The sequence below is a fragment of the Ambystoma mexicanum genome, chromosome 9 (genome assembly GCF_040938575.1).
Source record: "Ambystoma mexicanum isolate Mex_15411 chromosome 9, UKY_AmexF1_1, whole genome shotgun sequence".
Taxonomy (NCBI): Eukaryota; Metazoa; Chordata; class Amphibia; order Caudata; family Ambystomatidae; genus Ambystoma; species Ambystoma mexicanum.
The window spans coordinates 807,158,261-807,175,981 of NC_090931.1; the positions used below are offsets into that span (position 1 = coordinate 807,158,261).

Genomic DNA, 17,721 nt, shown 5'->3' on the forward strand with positions numbered 1-17,721 from the left:
TGAGTATCTCAATTCTATTACTGCTTATCTAATATGGTTGGAAATAATTATTTTCAAATGCAGCATTGGGGCTTGTGATCAGTTACCATTCGAAAGGATGCCCAAACATGTAGAGGTAAAAATGGCATATGCCACACAGCACTGCAATTGCTTCTTGTTACATTTGCCGCTGCCTTCGATCTGTTGGAGTCAGGGATTTTCATTGCATTAGCAATGGTCCACGGTTTCTCTTGATTTCCAAGCATTGCTCATATTCTGTTGGACCTGCATCTGCCACACTCTGTGTCCCTTTTGGTGTGGAAATATGACACAGTGGCTTCCACAGGTAAACTTTTGCTAATGGATAGACTTGCTCGTTGATGCCTCACATTCCCGCCTCAGGATGTCCAGCTCTTTGTGAGTTCATTAAGTGATTCTGTGGGAGTCGCCACTTGGGGGAATGACTCTCCACAGTAAACTGCCATCCCCATAAAATGTTGCACTTCTGAGACCGTTTGCAGGGCGGTTCAGGATCAGCCATGTTGATTGCTGGGTTGAACACATAGCCAAAGAATTCTAGCTTTTCCTTCAGAAATGTGTACCGATCTCTGTGTAGGGTATGCTGCCAGTCCTCAAATCTAGGAGAAGAGCACAATGACTACCTCTTTGAAAGAATTCATCTGTTTTGCATTGCTCTTGTGCCCAGCTTGCAATCCAAGCAGGATACTCCACATTGTGTCCTGGAACACTTCCGCAGTGGGGAAGACACTGAAACTCAACCTCTTGTACCTTCTACGGTCAACACGCATGGAGAAGGTCATAATAGCTTGGGATTCGTTGCTGAATTTCAGCTGGTGACATTCAGCATATAGATTGATCTTTCAGAAAAATATGGCTCGATAAGATGATTGTCGACTGTTGGCTGGCCTTGTTTGTGAGGCATGCGTCCGAAGGCGTAGCCAGGATTGTCTAACAAGTGAGGCCTGAAGCTAATGTACATGGGCCCACCGCAGTGACATTGATATGATATGATATTTTATTTGTATCGCGCTCGTACACAAGTGTTTCAGAGCGCGACAAGGCAAGGGAGGGGAACATGGGGGAACAAAACAATGATCTTACTAGGCCCAGTGACATTGAGACATTAACATATTTAAATGCCCTCACAGAGCTGCCGAGTGTGCATTTACAGATTTTGGGTGGGCCTTGCCCACTCAGGCCCTACCCTGTCTACGCCTCTGCAGGTGTCCACGCATATGCTGACTTTGACAAGTTGACTGGCCTTCTTTGCGGTAGCTAGCAGGAAACCCCAATGACCTTTTCTTGCCTTCTCAGGGTCAGCCAGTTCTTTTCTCACATTCTTGTGCATTTGGAATGGCAGTCACCTGTGTCAGATTGGCCACTGGTTTCATAGTTTTGTCTAACATGAAGTCAGATGGTTTATCCTTTTATACAGCCTATTCCTTGGAAACTTCAGTAAGGCCATAGAGTAGACATAGACATTGGGCCTCATTACGATTGTGGCGGTAAGGCAACAATGGCGCTGGTAGGGCTATCTGCGCCGTTGTTACCATGCCGCCACATTATGAGTTCTGCTTGCGGGTGCCGCTCTGCACTCCTGGCCAGACCAGGAGTGCAGAGCGGCATCCACAAACAGAACTGGATGGTAGCAACGGTACCGTTATGAATAGTACCACTGCTACCATCCTCCCCATTCCCATTGAGCTCTATGGGGGCTCAAATAGGAATGGGGAACGTACCAGCTCTGGGTCCTGCACAAGGGGAATTACTGGGCCCGCCGAGGTCAGAATGGCCCGGTAATTCCCCTTTCGCAGGACCCGGAGCCGGACCCGAGTTTGGGGGTAGCCATGCGGGTTTAAACGGCATGGCTACCTCCAACCTTGTAATGAGGCCCATTGACTGGAAATCAGATCATGTCCACACTTTCAGTCATTTGGCAGCATTTAATTTCCAGACAGCGCTACACACAGTCAGGTACAATCTGGCAAACCCTGAAGCACATGGATTGGCTTTCAGGTTGCAGGATCAGCATGACAATGCCTATAATATAAAAGGGATAGGCATGCAACTGCCAAAAGCAACCATTTTGTCTTTGGTGGTTGACAGGTTAATTGGTGATCTGGTGTCAATGACTGCTGATACCCTCACATGATGTGACACATGGGAGCGGTGCACCTGCCTTTGGGCGATGGATCTTCAAGGGCATGGACGTGAAAGATGGACCTTGTAACCGATGAGTCGATTGACCCAAGGGAGCAGTGCAAGGTTGTTTTGCTGTTGTGTTCATCATGAAGATGTGTGCTCAGGATTCTTGGTGTTTTGAGTATACTGTCTCTTTAGACATAGGCTTGTGTGTCTCCTGAGTTAGATACATATGTTATGTCTGATTGAAGTGTTCTGTAGTCTTTTGTATTTTGTGGTTGTGTTACCAGTTTAAAGGCTAGTGTCTTTGCTCCAAGCTCTTTAAGGTGTAATGATCTATATCAGTGCAGTTATGCTCGGTGTGAGCTTTGTGGTGGTTCTGGTCCTTGTATTTATTGTGGGGTGTTAATTGGTGTGAAATGTGACATAAGAGACACGAGAGAGAGAGCAAGGATATTAGGGAGTATACTTTCAAACAAATAACATTAGCTTAATAGCATCAGGTATAGCGAAAGCAGGTATTCACGAGTAGTGCAGTGATCCAGGCTGCAGAAATGGAGCAGTATCTCAATCAGGGGTCAAATATCGGACAGAAAACACAAACACAATGGGCACTGGTGTCTGCAGAGACAAGAATGGATTTGCCCACTTTCTGCAAGCTATATTTCCCATCAGGCTCCCTTTCCCAAAGTCAGCGGCAATACGTGACAGTGGCTGGAGATAAGAGGTAAGGAGAGGTATGGGCAGTGCTTCATTTGTGGGGGTGTTTGCCAGGGCTCAGCCCTGGCACTTATTTCTGAGCCCAGGCACTTATTGGCTCAGACTCAGTTTGATTATGATGTGGTGTTTAGACAATTGTATTATTGTAACTGCCAGTTACATTATAAACACCTATAGAATCAGAGCAAAATGTAAATGATGATTGTGTTTAAAGACAAACTTAAACATTTGTCTCATGTCAAGAGACGACAAGTATGTTATTTTATGTGTATGTTGATTGGTATTTGTAAATCACACATCTGCATTAGAGACTAAGTACATCCGTAACCACAGTAAGCCAGTGGGAGTTTCAGCTACAACCCCATATAACCCCATTATTTATTTATTTGTTTATTCATTTGTAAAGCGTGCAAAGCCCAGGGGCAGCTAGGCGCTGTGAAATACTTAAGGATATGGTTACAGTTTTACAGAACTTAGAAGACGGTCATTTCGTTGCATATTACACCTTAACAATATATTTACATCAGTTTCAATATAAGATTCACACAGTTTTACAGATTATTTACATGTTGTTGCAAATCCTCAATCTGTCGTACACTAGACTAGGGGCTAGGTGGCTATTGCAGGAGGTCGCATCTGAAGAGTAGAGTTTTTAGATTTTTTCTGAATGCCCTGAAGGAGGTGTCATTTCTCAGTTGATGAGGGAGGGCATTCCACAATTTAGGGGATAATGCTGGGAAGCTAGCGCCTCCGGCTTTTTGCCTTCTAAACCTAGGGGTGAGGAGCAGGTTAGTGTAGGCTGAATGGGTTGGTCTATTGGACTTGACTTTGAAGATGAGGTCACTAAGGTATTTAGGTGCCTTGTTCGCAATGCATTTGTGCGTGATCGTCAGGATTTTGAATTTGATCCTGTCATGGACAGGGAGCCAGTGGATGTTTCTTCTGAAGGTAGAAATATGGTTGTGTCTTGGGATGTTTAGTGCCGCTCTTATAGCATTGTTTTGTACTGTTAACAATTTTTGGATGTTTCTAGTACTGGTTCCGGCGTAGAGAGAATTACAGTAGTCAATCCTAGACAGTATCAATGCCCTGGTCAGGGTTTTTATTTTGTTGGCCACCGGTATGGCATTGCCATCGATGATGAAAGATTTGTAAAGCTGGGGGAGATTGCTAAATTTCTTTTTGTTTCCAATGATGATAAGCTTGGTTTTATCATCATTGAGGCACAATTCGTTGATGGCCATCCAGGCTTGGATTGCAAGGTATATTTTGTTTAGATTATTGGAGTCTGTAACATAACAAACAATGATAGGTATAAATATTTGAGTATCATCCGCATAATTTGTATACAGTAATTAATGAGGACTGCTTTATTCACGGGGCATTATCTCAGTTGTGGCAAACGTCACTGGCAGCCACCTATCGAGTCAGGCACCAGTGTTTTTGAAAGTCCGAATGGCACGGCCCAGTTGCAGTTCAACTTTGCCTGGCCTACGCTGACAAAATGACACAGCTTGCCATAGCCCTTGCACGTTTAGCCTCTTGCTGAGCACTCATTGCCCAGCTCCGGGCTGTTCCCACAATAGCCACAGGGTTGCAAGTTGTGTGCAGATGACAGTGTTAGGGCCTAACATAAGGCAGACACTGTAAATCTCAAGATCTTCTTTTCGGTATGTCATGGGCTTTCTTTCTGGGTTTCGATCATGTTGCATGGCAAACCACTACAGCAATTGATCCCGTGAGTTCTTGATTCATGGCCAGTTCTAGAATGTTCTTCTAATTCTACATTTCGTTATCGTTGTAAGTGTCTGTGTAGGCTGATGGAATTCCAGCCACGTAGGATCTGGGCGCTTCGCTCATCTTCCGCAATTGGCATTTCACATGACCTCACCATGTGCCACACACGTGCATGAACATGGACTATGGGCTCACCAGTCTCTTGAGTAGAGTCATTCATGGTATAGGTTGACCTCTAGGTACTATCAGCGCATTGGTACCAGTACCAGTTCAATTCAGTTTATTGTATATCACATATAGCTGTCACAATATACACAAACTACACATAATATCTCACACAAGTACATAGCCATCAAAATATACAGGTGTACAACAACTAAAATGTAGATGATATCATGGTTAATATTAATTCCAGATGCCCAGAATTTCTGGATTACATCTTGAGTTTCTCTCTAATCCGCCATACTTTCCAGGTGATACAATGAATGACAATGGAAGTTATGGTCAGTGTGGTGACGTGACCGTTCAACACGAGGGGAGCGGGCAACGTCACCATCTTGATAAATAAAGAACGGCAATGCGTGGCCCTGGTACCAGACTAGACTACAACACGAGGGTTGTGTAGTCATTTGCACATCACTGCGACCTACAGGGCCTCGGGTGCTACGCAATGATTAGCGATGAGGGGGAGGAGGATGCGCCCACGAGCTTCGACTGCCTTCCCGTCGTGCCAACGCACGCCAAGTCCCCAAACCTGTTTTCTTGATGGAAACTATTGCAGAGACATCATTTAGGGGTTGCCAGGGGTCGCAACTGTGACCCCTGGGGTCTCCCTTGCTACCCCTAGAAAAAGAAAAAAGAAGAATATAATGTTTTATTTTTTATATTTTTTAAATGGAAGCTCCTGGGCTGGAGCCAGAACCATGTGGCTCTTTGTTTCTGGAGTGGCAGGCTTTCTTGTTCAGGCCTCTTAAAAAAAACAAGAGGTTCCACAAGTGTACCACTTTCAGCCGTGACCCTAAATAAGAAAGAATAGGAATAACAAATCATTTATTTCTAGAATTCTGGGCAATAATTGCTAGACTCATTAAAGGTTTATTTCAGGCACACTTCAGGGGGTGAGTCACTGATTTAGTCTGTTCTTAAACACCTCAAATTTACAATTGTAGTCAAAAACGTCCAAAAAGCATTTAGAGTAGAATAAGCATCCATTTCGGACTATGGGCCTCATTACAACCATTTTTCCGGCGCCCGCGAATGGGCAATTACCGGGACATGCCGACCTTGGCGGAACCGGTAATTGCCCGTTTGCGGGCTCCGGTGCCTGTCAGTCCCCATTCCCATTTGTGCCCCTTAGGGCTCTATGGGAATGGGGACGTCGGATGCACCAGCACCATTTATAACGGTGCATCTGACGAGTTATGCTCCCGGGTGCGGCACAGCCCGCCAGGTCAGACCTGGCGGGCTGTCAGGCACCCGCGAGCATAACTCGTACTATGGCGGTACGGTAGCAACAGTGCCGGTAGCTTACCGGCACCATTGTTACCGTACCGCCATAGTTATAATGAGGCCCTATGTATTTTGCTTTTTGCAAGTTGCAGTTATAGCATGTTTTTTCTGCCGTTGTCTCTGTTATGATCATACTCTTTAGGGTGTTACATTGGCTTATTCTCAAGCGCCCACAAATAACTGAAAAGGATGACAAATGACTCCCTTTACAGTGTTCAGAAACTCCACATCTTGTGGTTTATTATAAGATATTCTGGTGCCCTTTGTGATTACATGTATGTCAATGACTAAATCATCTTTTTCAAATCAGGGCTATTAGTATTACATAAAAATGTATAATTTGATAATTTACACATGTTAAGCACATACCATGAAATTCCCATATTAACAACAAATGAGAGTCATTGATTTATCAAGTTAGAACATTCAAGTCAACGAATTTTTGAAATCAAAAATACACAAATTAAGTAAGATAAAATAAAATTAAAGAATGGGCATTTTAGGGAGGGGTGAAGGGTAGGAGTGTTAAGGATTGAAAAAAACTATTAGATGAGAAAAAAGAGAAAATAGTAAGTTAAACCACAAAATAACATAAGGTTAAATTTCACTAATACTTTTCAATGGTGAATGAACAGGTATTCATGTAATGGTCCATGCATCTTGGTTTATATATATTTTATTTTTTATTATTTATTTTTTCGTTATTATTCTTGATTTACTTTTAATTATTATGGTATCAGGTACTACGCACACAGCCTTACCTAGTTGCACTGTTTCCCACTAGTATTCTTAATGTCTTGTGAATAATTTCATGGGTTGAATCCCAGATCCATCTACAAAAAACAAAAGGAATTTTTGTTGGGAAGAATGTTCGTCCTGTTAACTGCCTCCTTTTTATGAATAATGTGTGTGTTTACGCACTGAGAAGAGCATTCACTCAAAATGTATTTGTTGAACTTGCGGATTGAGAACAAGCATGTTTTAATAATTAGAAAATGTGCAAATGTACAAATTGCTTTGTGTTAAGCATGAATACAGACTTGGAGAATATATCAATCCATTTGTATTAAATAATAAAGAACTACCTTCAACTGGAACTGATAAAGTAAGGGATATATGATATCAGGGAAGCCATACGTGCTATCAGACAGGTTTTCACACATTGACAAAAAAGCGTTGACATAAAATCCATTCATAACATATCGCAGGGACTAGAACTGAAATACTGTATTAAACAAGACCGTAATTTTGAGCAGCCCAGGAACATGGCCGCGGTACCAGTAATTGAGAAGGGACAATAGATCATGCCGTATTAACTAGCATTAGTAACCTATTAAAATAAAAAAGAAAAGTAACAGGCAACTATTGGCTAATATGTTCAACAAATGCCAAATTAGTAACTGTACATTGTACATCGGATCACTCTTTGCGTGTAAGCGCCATATAATAATATATATAATAACGTATCTTTATCATTTGGCTTTGGGCGTCTGCTTGCATTCACAGTAATTTGGTAATATTGGCCTATACACATTGATATTAATGATACATATGATGATCAATTCTTGTATGAAATGTATATCTCATTACAGTGATATCGTAACCATATTTTTCATAGTGTACTTAGGAACAATGCTATGTGATGCCACTTCCTTTTTTGTCAAGGGGTGAAGGGTTGTGTTCCATCGCTTCCTGTGATGTCACTTGGTGTGGGGTCAAATGACATCACTTCCTGTGATGCCATCAGAGGTCAAGGGTCCTGTGGTGTCACTTCCGCTACCCCTGGCAGCTCAGTGCAATGACGGCCCTGAACTATAGTCGGGTTGCGGCAGACTACTGTGAAACGCCCACTGAGGCACCACAGCATGCTGGGACACAGAGAACACGTCCCGCACAGCGATTCACTCCTCATCCTGCCACTGCTGACTTCAGGTGAGGCTCCCGGCTACAGTTCCCCATCAGGAGAGTGTTTTTGTGACCGGACCATAGATAATCAAACAGGCAAGAAATTCCTGCTCCCAGAGGTGTTGAGGAGTGCAACACCACCATTGCTCCCTGCCACGCTACAGGCCCACAAGGACACACAGCCTTTTCACTTATCGTGGCCATTTCCTGGGTCGACCAGAAAGGTACTGAAAGGATATTTTGTGCACTACAAGGGACACCAGAGCATATCCTTCACCCCACGCCAGCACACCCAAGAGGCTTGCAGTCATGTACAGGGACAGGAGATTTGACGTTAAAGGGATGGTCTAGTAAAAATTTGTATTTAAAAAATAAATAGGAAACATAAAAAAAATTACTAGCATTCTCTGTTTTAAAACTTCCTATGTAAAATTTTGAGCTTTTCAAGCTCAAAATTCGCAAAAGCAAGCACATGGGCACATCCATTTTGTGAAGCGACCGCAAACATAAATACAACGTTATTGTGTTGGAAAACGCTGCGGTTTTTCTTTCCAAGTTTCTCAGGCTCCTCCGGCCCAGGGGAGCACCGGAGACCCAAAGTGAAAGCCACAGCAGGCAGAAACACAACGCGGTTATGTTTACATGCCGCGTAGTGTTTCTACCTACAGCTGATTTCCCCGTGGGGAGCCCGAGAGACCCAAATGGGAAATGCTAAATGCTGCGTTGTGTCTGCCTAAATCTGCTTTCCCATTTGGGGCTCTCAGGCTCCCCGTGGGGAGCCCGAGAGCCCCAAATGGGAAAGCAGATTCAGGCAGAAACAACGCGGTTGTTTTCCGCAATGCCGCGTTGTTTCTGCCTGAATCTGCTTTCCCATTTGGGGCTCTCGGGCTCCCCGTGATAATCAAACAGGCAAGAAATTCCTGCTCCCAGAGGTGTTGAGGAGTGCAACACCACCATTGCTCCCTGCCACGCTACAGGCCCACAAGGACACACAGCCTTTTCACTTATCGTGGCCATTTCCTGGGTCGACCAGAAAGGTACTGAAAGGATATTTTGTGCACTACAAGGGACACCAGAGCATATCCTTCACCCCACGCCAGCACACCCAAGAGGCTTGCAGTCATGTACAGGGACAGGAGATTTGACGTTAAAGGGATGGTCTAGTAAAAATTTGTATTTAAAAAATAAATAGCCCGAGAACCCCAAATGGGAAAGCAGATTCAGGCAGAAACAACGCGGTTGTGTTGAAAAACGCTGCGGTTTTTCTTTCCGAGTTTCTCAGGCTCCTCCGAGCCGGAGGAGCCTGAGAAACTTGGAAAGAAAAACCACAGCGTTTTCCAACACAATAACGTTGTATTTATGTTAGCTGTCGCTTCAAAAGCGACCGCAAACATAAATACAACGTTTTTAAAGCTGCAGTTTTATTTCTAAGTTTTCCAGGCCCTGCCAGCCCGGAAAACTTAGAAAAAAAAACGCAGCTAGTGCTTATTTAAAAAATTCAGATGCAGCTTTCCTGCTCTGGTCTCCGGTCCCCGTCCTCCGCCTACAGCACTAATGAAGGGAAAGCCACCCAGCGGCAGCTTTTGTTTACTACAGCTGGCTGGCTTTTCCTTCATTAGTGCCGCAAAAGCAAAAGCCAGCACAGGAGGGCCTCCATTTCACAAAATGGATGCGCCCATGTGCTTGCTTTTGCGAATTTTACATAGGAAGTTTTAAAACAGAGAATGCTAGTATTTTTTTTTTAGGTTGCCTATCTATTTTTTAAATAAAACATTTTACTAGACCATCCCTTTAATGACGGGGGTGAAGAAGACATCATGTCCTCATCCACCACTCCTGAGAAAAGTGCCATGCAACCAAGAGCTGGCCCACAAGTTCAGAAGTACCGCACAGTGGCCCACAGTTCCATAGCAGCACAGTGCCTGAGTTCAACATGCATGGACCCCCGGCCACACTGGGACACAAATGGACACGGGTAGGTTGTCTTGAGATGTACTTTGTCACACAGACATGAAAGTGGACGCACGGAAGACGTTGATGGTCCTAGTCAATGCGGTAGTGAGGTGCACAAGCTTTCCAAAACACTTCCATGAGGGGATGGTTCGTATCAACAGAATTGACGGTACAGACTTTGCATGTGGTGGCACATCATTTGTTCCACTCTGGAGACCGCCAATGGATTTCCCAATAGGATGGTGACAAAGTCAGACACATATCAAGCTTCTGAAGAGATGTTCGGCCTGGGGCCTGGCACGGACTGACCAGTCGGCAATAGAGCAACGGCTGAACCAACATGCCAGTTTTGGCCATTTTTTTGTGAGTCAATGTTGCCCAGATTGATGACGTTTTGTACTATGAAGTTAGTAGTTGTGTCTAATGTGCTTTAAAATTCACAATTGCCCTTGAAACAGACAGTGGCCCAGTCACCATCTTATGTGTCTGCAATTAAAATGTGTTCTTTTGAACAAATCAATACTTAACGTAATGATGTATATTTATAATATTGATTTATTGAAGATGTTCTACAAGGATTCAAACCAGTTTCCTCACAAGGGACTTGCCTGTGTACTTTTCGGTCGCAATGGGGGCAATTAAGGGGCCAGAAGACAATGTGGCAGAGGAGTAGGTGACCGAGAGTACAAAGGCAAGACTGACTGTCAACTGTGTCAACAGAGCATTATAATGGCAGCCATTACGCCAGAGGTCTTCAAACTGTGAGGCACGCTCACCATTGGGGTGCGGCCGCATTCCAGAGGGTGATTGGAGGTAATGGGCAGGGGCGGCTCACATGATCGGACTGGACCATAAAACTGTCTCAGACACCAATGAAAAAGTGGCCTGCAGTTGCAAATGGATATTCATTACTTTAGACACAGACTGTTTGAATAGTACCCCAAGGGGGTGTTTTTTGTTAAAGTGTAAGCAAATGGTGATATTTAAAGAATATTTATTCAGCAACAATGGTCAAAACTACTAGCTGCATAGTGAAGTACCTCCTCAAACTGGCCCACATTGGCCAAAAAAGTGGCCCGTTTTGACTGGCCTACACTAGCATTTTGCATTTTTGGTATGGGCATTGCCCTATTGCCCCATAGGCCAGTCCGAGCTTGGCGGCTCATTCATAATGGGCGAGGGGGCATCCACCCATTGGCCCCCTCACACATTATGGAGGAACCGAGGAGCCAGCCCAGTGAAACACTGAGCACTCCCTCAGCTGCTTTTTCCAGCTGAGGGAGTGCTGATGGGCTGGCTGAACTGTCAAAGGAAAACACTGTTTGCCTTTGACAGTTTTGATCCCCAGCCCCACATGCTCACTGAGCCATGCAAGGCTGGGGACATTTTGCTTCGCAAGCCTTGCATAGCTTATTGGAAATGCTGGCTGGAGCACTGCATGTCGGTATGTCTGGGGGGGAGCTCCTGCGCCTCCTCGCACATACAGACAGAGCATCCTGGAGCGGGGCATTTCAGCACCCACGCACAGAACCCTGCAGAAGGTACATTTATGTTCATTTATTTTTTGTTTAAATCTGTGTATGGATGTGTGTATGTTTGTGTTATGAGTGAGTGTATGGTGATGGGCGCTTGAATGAATGATAGAGTGATTAGTGTATGTGTGTGTGTGTGTGTGTGTGTGTGTGTGTGTTTGTTTTGGTCATTGAGCTGATTTTGGCGAGTGGGGGGTAGGGTGGAAGGAGGGTTGTACAACAAATACATTTTAAAAATGCCTTTGTTGCACAATCCCCCTACCCACCTGCCAAAATCAGCTCTCCTTCTGAGGTGCTGTGGAGCCCAGGGGACAGGGATGGTATTATTTACTGGATATCTATCATAGATGCCCAGTCAAAAATACCATGCTTTCCCCCTTGCCCCCCCCCCCCGACCCTCAGTGCCAATTGCAAACTGTTTGGCTTTTTACCAATTTTTTTTAAAGTATGCTCTAAAATGCAACATTTTAACCCATTATTTAAAAAAATGAATGGGGAACTCCCCCCCCCTTGATTAGTTCGGGCTCCCTCACTGCGCTCGGTCGCTATGGCATTTTTGGGGGAAATATTGATGCCCGTCCACTTAAAAAATTCACCAGCTCCCACTGGCCCTCGGACTGTGTTGGGAATGGGATGGGCGGAGCCCAGGGAATGTGGTGGGAGCATGATGGGCGGGAGCACTGTGATAGTGGTGGCAGCAGGGTGGGATGAGCCCAGGGTCTGTGATAGGGTGGGATGAGCCCAGGGTCTGTGATAGGGTGGGGAGAGCCCGGCGACTGGGTGGGAGTGGGATGAGGGAGCCCAGTGACCATGATGGGAGCAGGTGGGGGAGCCCAGGGACTCTACTGGTAGTAGGGTGCGGTGACGGCACGCAATCGATCATAGCCATTTGTACATACTGGCCATTTGGCATTTTTGGGGTGGCACAGCCTGCCCAAATTTTGCTCAAGGGGGGGGGGCAGGCCAAAAAAGTTTGAAGACCGCTGTATTAGGCACTGATGAGAGTGAGGGGGCGCTATGAGCAGGGACTTTTGTCCCTCAAGAAAAGTGAGTGGGGGTGATCAAATGTGAGAAGGGTGCATAATGCTGTGTGCTTTAGGAAATAATGGCTATGGCTTAACAACCCAAGGGGGATTTGTTAGGCTCACAATAATCCGCATGATGCTATTGTGACTTTACATGCAGGATGGGCAGAACACAACTAAAGCCATACTCTGACTGCTCAACATATTTCTATGGCGATGCATGCAGTGTAAAGCATATGCAAATGAGGAGGTTCACATGTATTTTGCCCCACAGACCCTGGATGGAGCTGTAATAGATGGTTTGTCTGCATTTGTAATGGTGCTTTTTTCTGGTGTGCTATATGTATGTGTTGAAATGCCATGTGCCAATCATGTTACAAAAAAGGTTCATTGGAGTGGAGGAGGAGGTGCGGCGGGGGTGGGGTGGTGGGGGTGGAGAGCGGATTGGGGCGTGATCCCCCCCCCCCTCTTGCAATGCATGATACTCCACTGCCAAGGTCGTAGCCCCACAGCTAGCAATCATTATAATATATAAGTATGCAACACGCCTTACAGCGGGCACCTGGGCAACTCCTTGGGATCACAGAGCCTGCCAGGTGAGGTTGGGGAGTGGTCCCATGTTATGACCGCCAAGTGCCACTCAGTCACGAATCGCGGCTGTGTGGGGTGCGATCAGCCAGGCACCACGCGTCATGCTACACTGTGGGTTCTGGCCCAGCCCTACCCACCTTTCAGAGGCCCCCTCCTGCACGGAAATCTCGCCTTCTGCTTCTGCACCGCCACCAGCTAGGACGAGTGCCAGGCAGGACCCCTTCATTTGACATTCAGATGTCTCTAGAAAATATGTGTTATTAGCTAACGTGAGCTGGCATCAGGAGTGTAGACTTCTCTCAGCCCCCCTGCAATCTGCATAACTGACGTGGGGATCGAATGTGTGGAGTGGCTCACACCTACGTGCAATCCGGTGTGCTCTGGTGTACACGTGTCAGCTCGGTGCAAAACGCTTCACACAGATCCTTTTCAGATCCCATGTACAGGAAACAGACCCTCCTTTGATAGTCCTCCCGGAGCGAGTTAGTTTCTCCCAGCAGCCCCCGCGGCAGCAGTGCACACACTGCAAGCGAATATGCTGCAGGAAACGTGCGCAGGGCCTCGATACAAGAAACAGCCACTCTCCAAAACGCCGGGCAAATACATGAGGGGGCTAGGAGGGGACATAGGTGTCAAGTGGCATCATCACCATGAATGATTCCCATCTTCCCAGACCCAGAAAGAAAACCGGATATGATAAACATCCTATTTGCAGTGTAAAGACAGATCTCAGCAGCAAGTACCTAACATAGTGAGCTATCTGTCCGCCAAGTGAAATGAGCTGTGTAGATGCAGATGACTAGTGTTTACGCTTATGCCAATGCCTGACCTGTTTAATGGCCAGCTCTAGTTAAAGCCAATAGCGGCTTGCATTCTGGGACTGTCATTTCTTCATCCCCTATATGATTTATGTAGGGGCCTGTGAGCTCCAGCATGCAAATCGCTCTGGTATATAAAGCTAGGACTATGTGAAGGTGCCCCCTATGACGTAATAAAGCTTGGCAGCCACGAGGCTGGGCAATAGAGAGGGTGTGAAAGGAACACTTTTCTTAGGAGTGGGAGGAGGATATTTCTGGCACATCTGCAAAATTATGTGTTTATGCGCAAAATGATTTTAAAAAAATACGTGTATATCAATATATATGATGTGTCGGAGGATATGTGGGTACGCTATTATTCTGACTTATTCGCTATCCCTCGAGCACATCCTGCTGCTCCTGTTTCGAAATCTGAGCTACCGTTCCATCTATGCTTTGAGAAAGAAGACATTTTATATTTCATCAATCAAGCTAGCAACTCTACGGCACCTGGCCCTGATGGCCTCTCGAATGTGCATTTGAAGCAATTCCCGGATATCTGGGCTGACATTTTACATCTTATGTTTGAATCGATTAATACCTCGCAAAAAATCCCGATATCATGGAAGCAGTCAATTGTCATTCCGATTTATAAGAAGGGTGACCGTGCCGACCCGGCCAGCTATAGACCCATTTCATTACTGGATGTCTCGGGAAAGATTTTTTGTCGTCTCATCTTAAGATCACTGAACAATTGGACAAAGAATCATTTCAAACGAGACCCTCTTCAATCTGGGTTTGTTAGTGGTCTGGGCACGATCCCCAACATAATTACCATCAACATGCTCACGTCTCAATATGCCTCAAGGAAGCAAACTCTATACTTTGCGTTAATTGATTTCCGGTCAGCTTTCGACTCCATAAATCGCGATCTTCTTTTCTCTAAGTTAAAAACACTTGGTTGTCCATCCTCACTCTTGGCCTTAATCATTCAGTTACACACGGACACCACAATGAGAGTCAGGCTTACATTCGAAGGCCTTTTGTCTGCCTCTTTTCCGACATTTGTGGGACTTAAGCAGGGTTGTATACTGGCTTCCTGTCATGATCTCTGCTTCCAAAAGATCAGGACTTGCCCGACTCCCGTGGAAGCAGACCCGTAACCCCGGTTCCGAGTGCCAGCCAGTCCCAATTGGGACCTTTTGGACCCTGTCCTGGCGCCAGTGGCACCAGGCTCATAAAGATGCCCAGTCCCAGCGCTGGAAGCGCCGGGCTCATAATGCTTGGGTGGACTTACCTGTAGCAGACCATGCTGCTTACTTACCTGCCAGTTGAACCCCTGATCCTCTTCTGTTTGGGACTACTATTCCTGTTGGGTGGGGCAGGAGCCACTCCCTAGGTTCAGAACACTGGAACTCTTCTGGAAAGCAGGAACTCTTTTCTTACCTAGGCGTGGCTGTGGAAGGAGACACCTAAGCACTACAGGAGGCTATTTAAACCACACCCGATGGATGAATCTTGCTTTGCGTTATTCTGCATTCTCTGCAGCAGAACGCTCATCGTGTCTTCTGCTTCTGATCCTGGGCCTAAGGGAACAAAGGCTTACCATCCTGGAATCCAGTCTTCAGCAGCACCTGTAAAGACAGTCTTCAGCAGCACCTGTAAAGAGAAAGAAAGAACAGGTTAGCACTACGGTCTTCAGTGGCAGCGCATCTCTTACCTGGTCCATCGGCTGTCACCAACGCCTCGCGCTGCATTCCGGCATCTGAAAGACAAAGGCTTACCTACTCTTCGCATGCTCCGGAGGTCTTCGCACTGCATTCCGGCATCTGAAAGACAAAAGCTTACCAGCTCTTCGCATGCTCCGGAGGCCTTCGGCGCTGCATCCCGCATCTGAAAGACAAAAGAAGGTGCGTTTAAAGACATTGGGCAAATTTATTACTCACGTGCCATTACTCCTTCCCACGCCGAATCCAGTGGGTATTCCAGCACCCTTCAGCTTCTCTAAAGCTCCGAACTTGTACCTGCAAGATAAAAGGGACAGTTAGTGTGCATCGTGAAGCAGGCTACAAGCGCTTACTTACGTGCTTCCAGGCGCTTCTATTCCTCACGCGGGTTCGATCCTCAACTCTCATCAGCCCGCCATCCGCCATCGCCGGAACCCTGCAAAACAAGAGATATCATTACAAAAGACTTTTAAGACATTTGAAGTGCCCAGAACTTACCGTTCGTGCAGTTAACGACGGACAGCAGTCCTCTGAGGTCAAGAGGCCTGCACCCTTATCCAGTGAAGAAACTGGTTACGGCACCCTGCCCCGAGGCAGATGGAGAGCTCGGCGTTCACTTACCTAAGGTGAGGGTGTTAACCTTTGGGGTTCTACAGGAGAAGAGAAAGGGAAGAGGAGAGAGGCACCCAATAACCCCAGTTCATTAATCCCATATTTTCTATCTGCAGACATCTTACTCTTCGAGTCAGACATACAGTGCACAGAGGTCCAGCCCAAAGAGCCAACCGTGTGTTACACATCACCTTTGAAGATACGGCATTCACCCAGTCAAGACCGGCGCCTCTGCGGGAATCAGGTGAGCGTTACACTTCCATACTGTTCAACCTGTTCATTCTTGATATGGGTCTATCATTCTTGGGAATCACAGCTGACGCTCCAGAGCTGGGTGGCCAGCGCATCCCGTGGATGCTTTATGCCGATGACCTGGTTTTGGCTTCTCAGACTCCTAGAGGCTTACAGAATTTGTTAATTGCCTTATCAGATTATGCTGAGACAAATCATCTAACAGTAAATTTGTCCAAATCCCAGATCCTGGTCTGCAGGCTACTTGGTACTTGCAAAACTTACAAAGGGTTATGGTCTCTGCACAAGAAACTATGGAAATTGTCTCGGAATATAAATACTTGGGCATTTTTATTCAGAACACAGTTTGTGATGGCAAGTCTCTGCAGATGTTATATTCAAAATTACTGAGTCTGATATCCCAAGCCAAAATTCTTATGCATAAGTATGGGAAATTCATGCTAAAACATATTCTGATGTTTTATGAGCAGAAGGTTGTTCCCATTCTACTCTATGGTGCTGAAGCCAAGTAATACTCGAATGACAGCACATGGAATAGATTGGCGGCTACTTTTTGGAAAAGGGTTCTGCGTCTTCCGAATTTTTCGCCCCTGCCCATATTACGGTTCGAGCTGGGTTTGAACTCTCTGCATAGCAGACTCAAATGGAGAATGTGCTCCTTTTTTCGTAAAAGCCTCCTTGGACTGGCCAACAATAACATTCTGAGCAGGGTAGCTCGCCATCTGTCTGCTTCCCCTGCTGCGTTTCCTTCAAAATGGCGAAATTTTGTTTTGAACACCCTAGTTGAAGCCAACATCTCTTTCCAGTTCCTCATTGAAAATCCGGTTCGTGCAAAAAAAAAGTTTTATTACTGGGATTGGATCACAAACTATGATCGGTGTATGACATACAGAGATTTTGATGCCAACCTTTTTGGCTGACTATCTCTTGCAATGTCCATCTGCAAACATTCGTAACAAACTGTTGCGGATGAGGCTAAGCTTATGGTTGACGAGAGAAGTGCTGGTCAGGCGTAAAATTATTGGTGCTGACTTTAACTTCTGTCGCTTCTGTGAGAATCAAACTGTAAAGGAAACTTTGCAACACATAATTGTGTCATGCCCCAATCTAAAGGCTATTCGAGAGAAATTTTGTAACAATTTGTTGAGTTTGTATATGGAAAAGGATGACAATGAAATATGGAGCATTTTATTCAAGAGTGTCAGATTCTCAGTTATAA

General features: G+C 45.6%; 1 protein-coding gene across 1 annotated transcript in view; it reads right to left on the reverse strand.

The window, feature by feature from the left end:
- SPATS2L (spermatogenesis associated serine rich 2 like) overlaps positions 1-6,941 on the reverse strand; it is a 225,802-nt gene extending 218,861 nt beyond the window's left edge. Inside the window, exon 1 of the mRNA XM_069615791.1 lies at positions 6,870-6,941. The gene's annotated coding sequence lies outside the window, so the exon portion shown is untranslated. The remainder of the gene's footprint in view (positions 1-6,869) is intronic.
- Between the last annotated feature and the right edge of the window lie 10,780 nt (positions 6,942-17,721).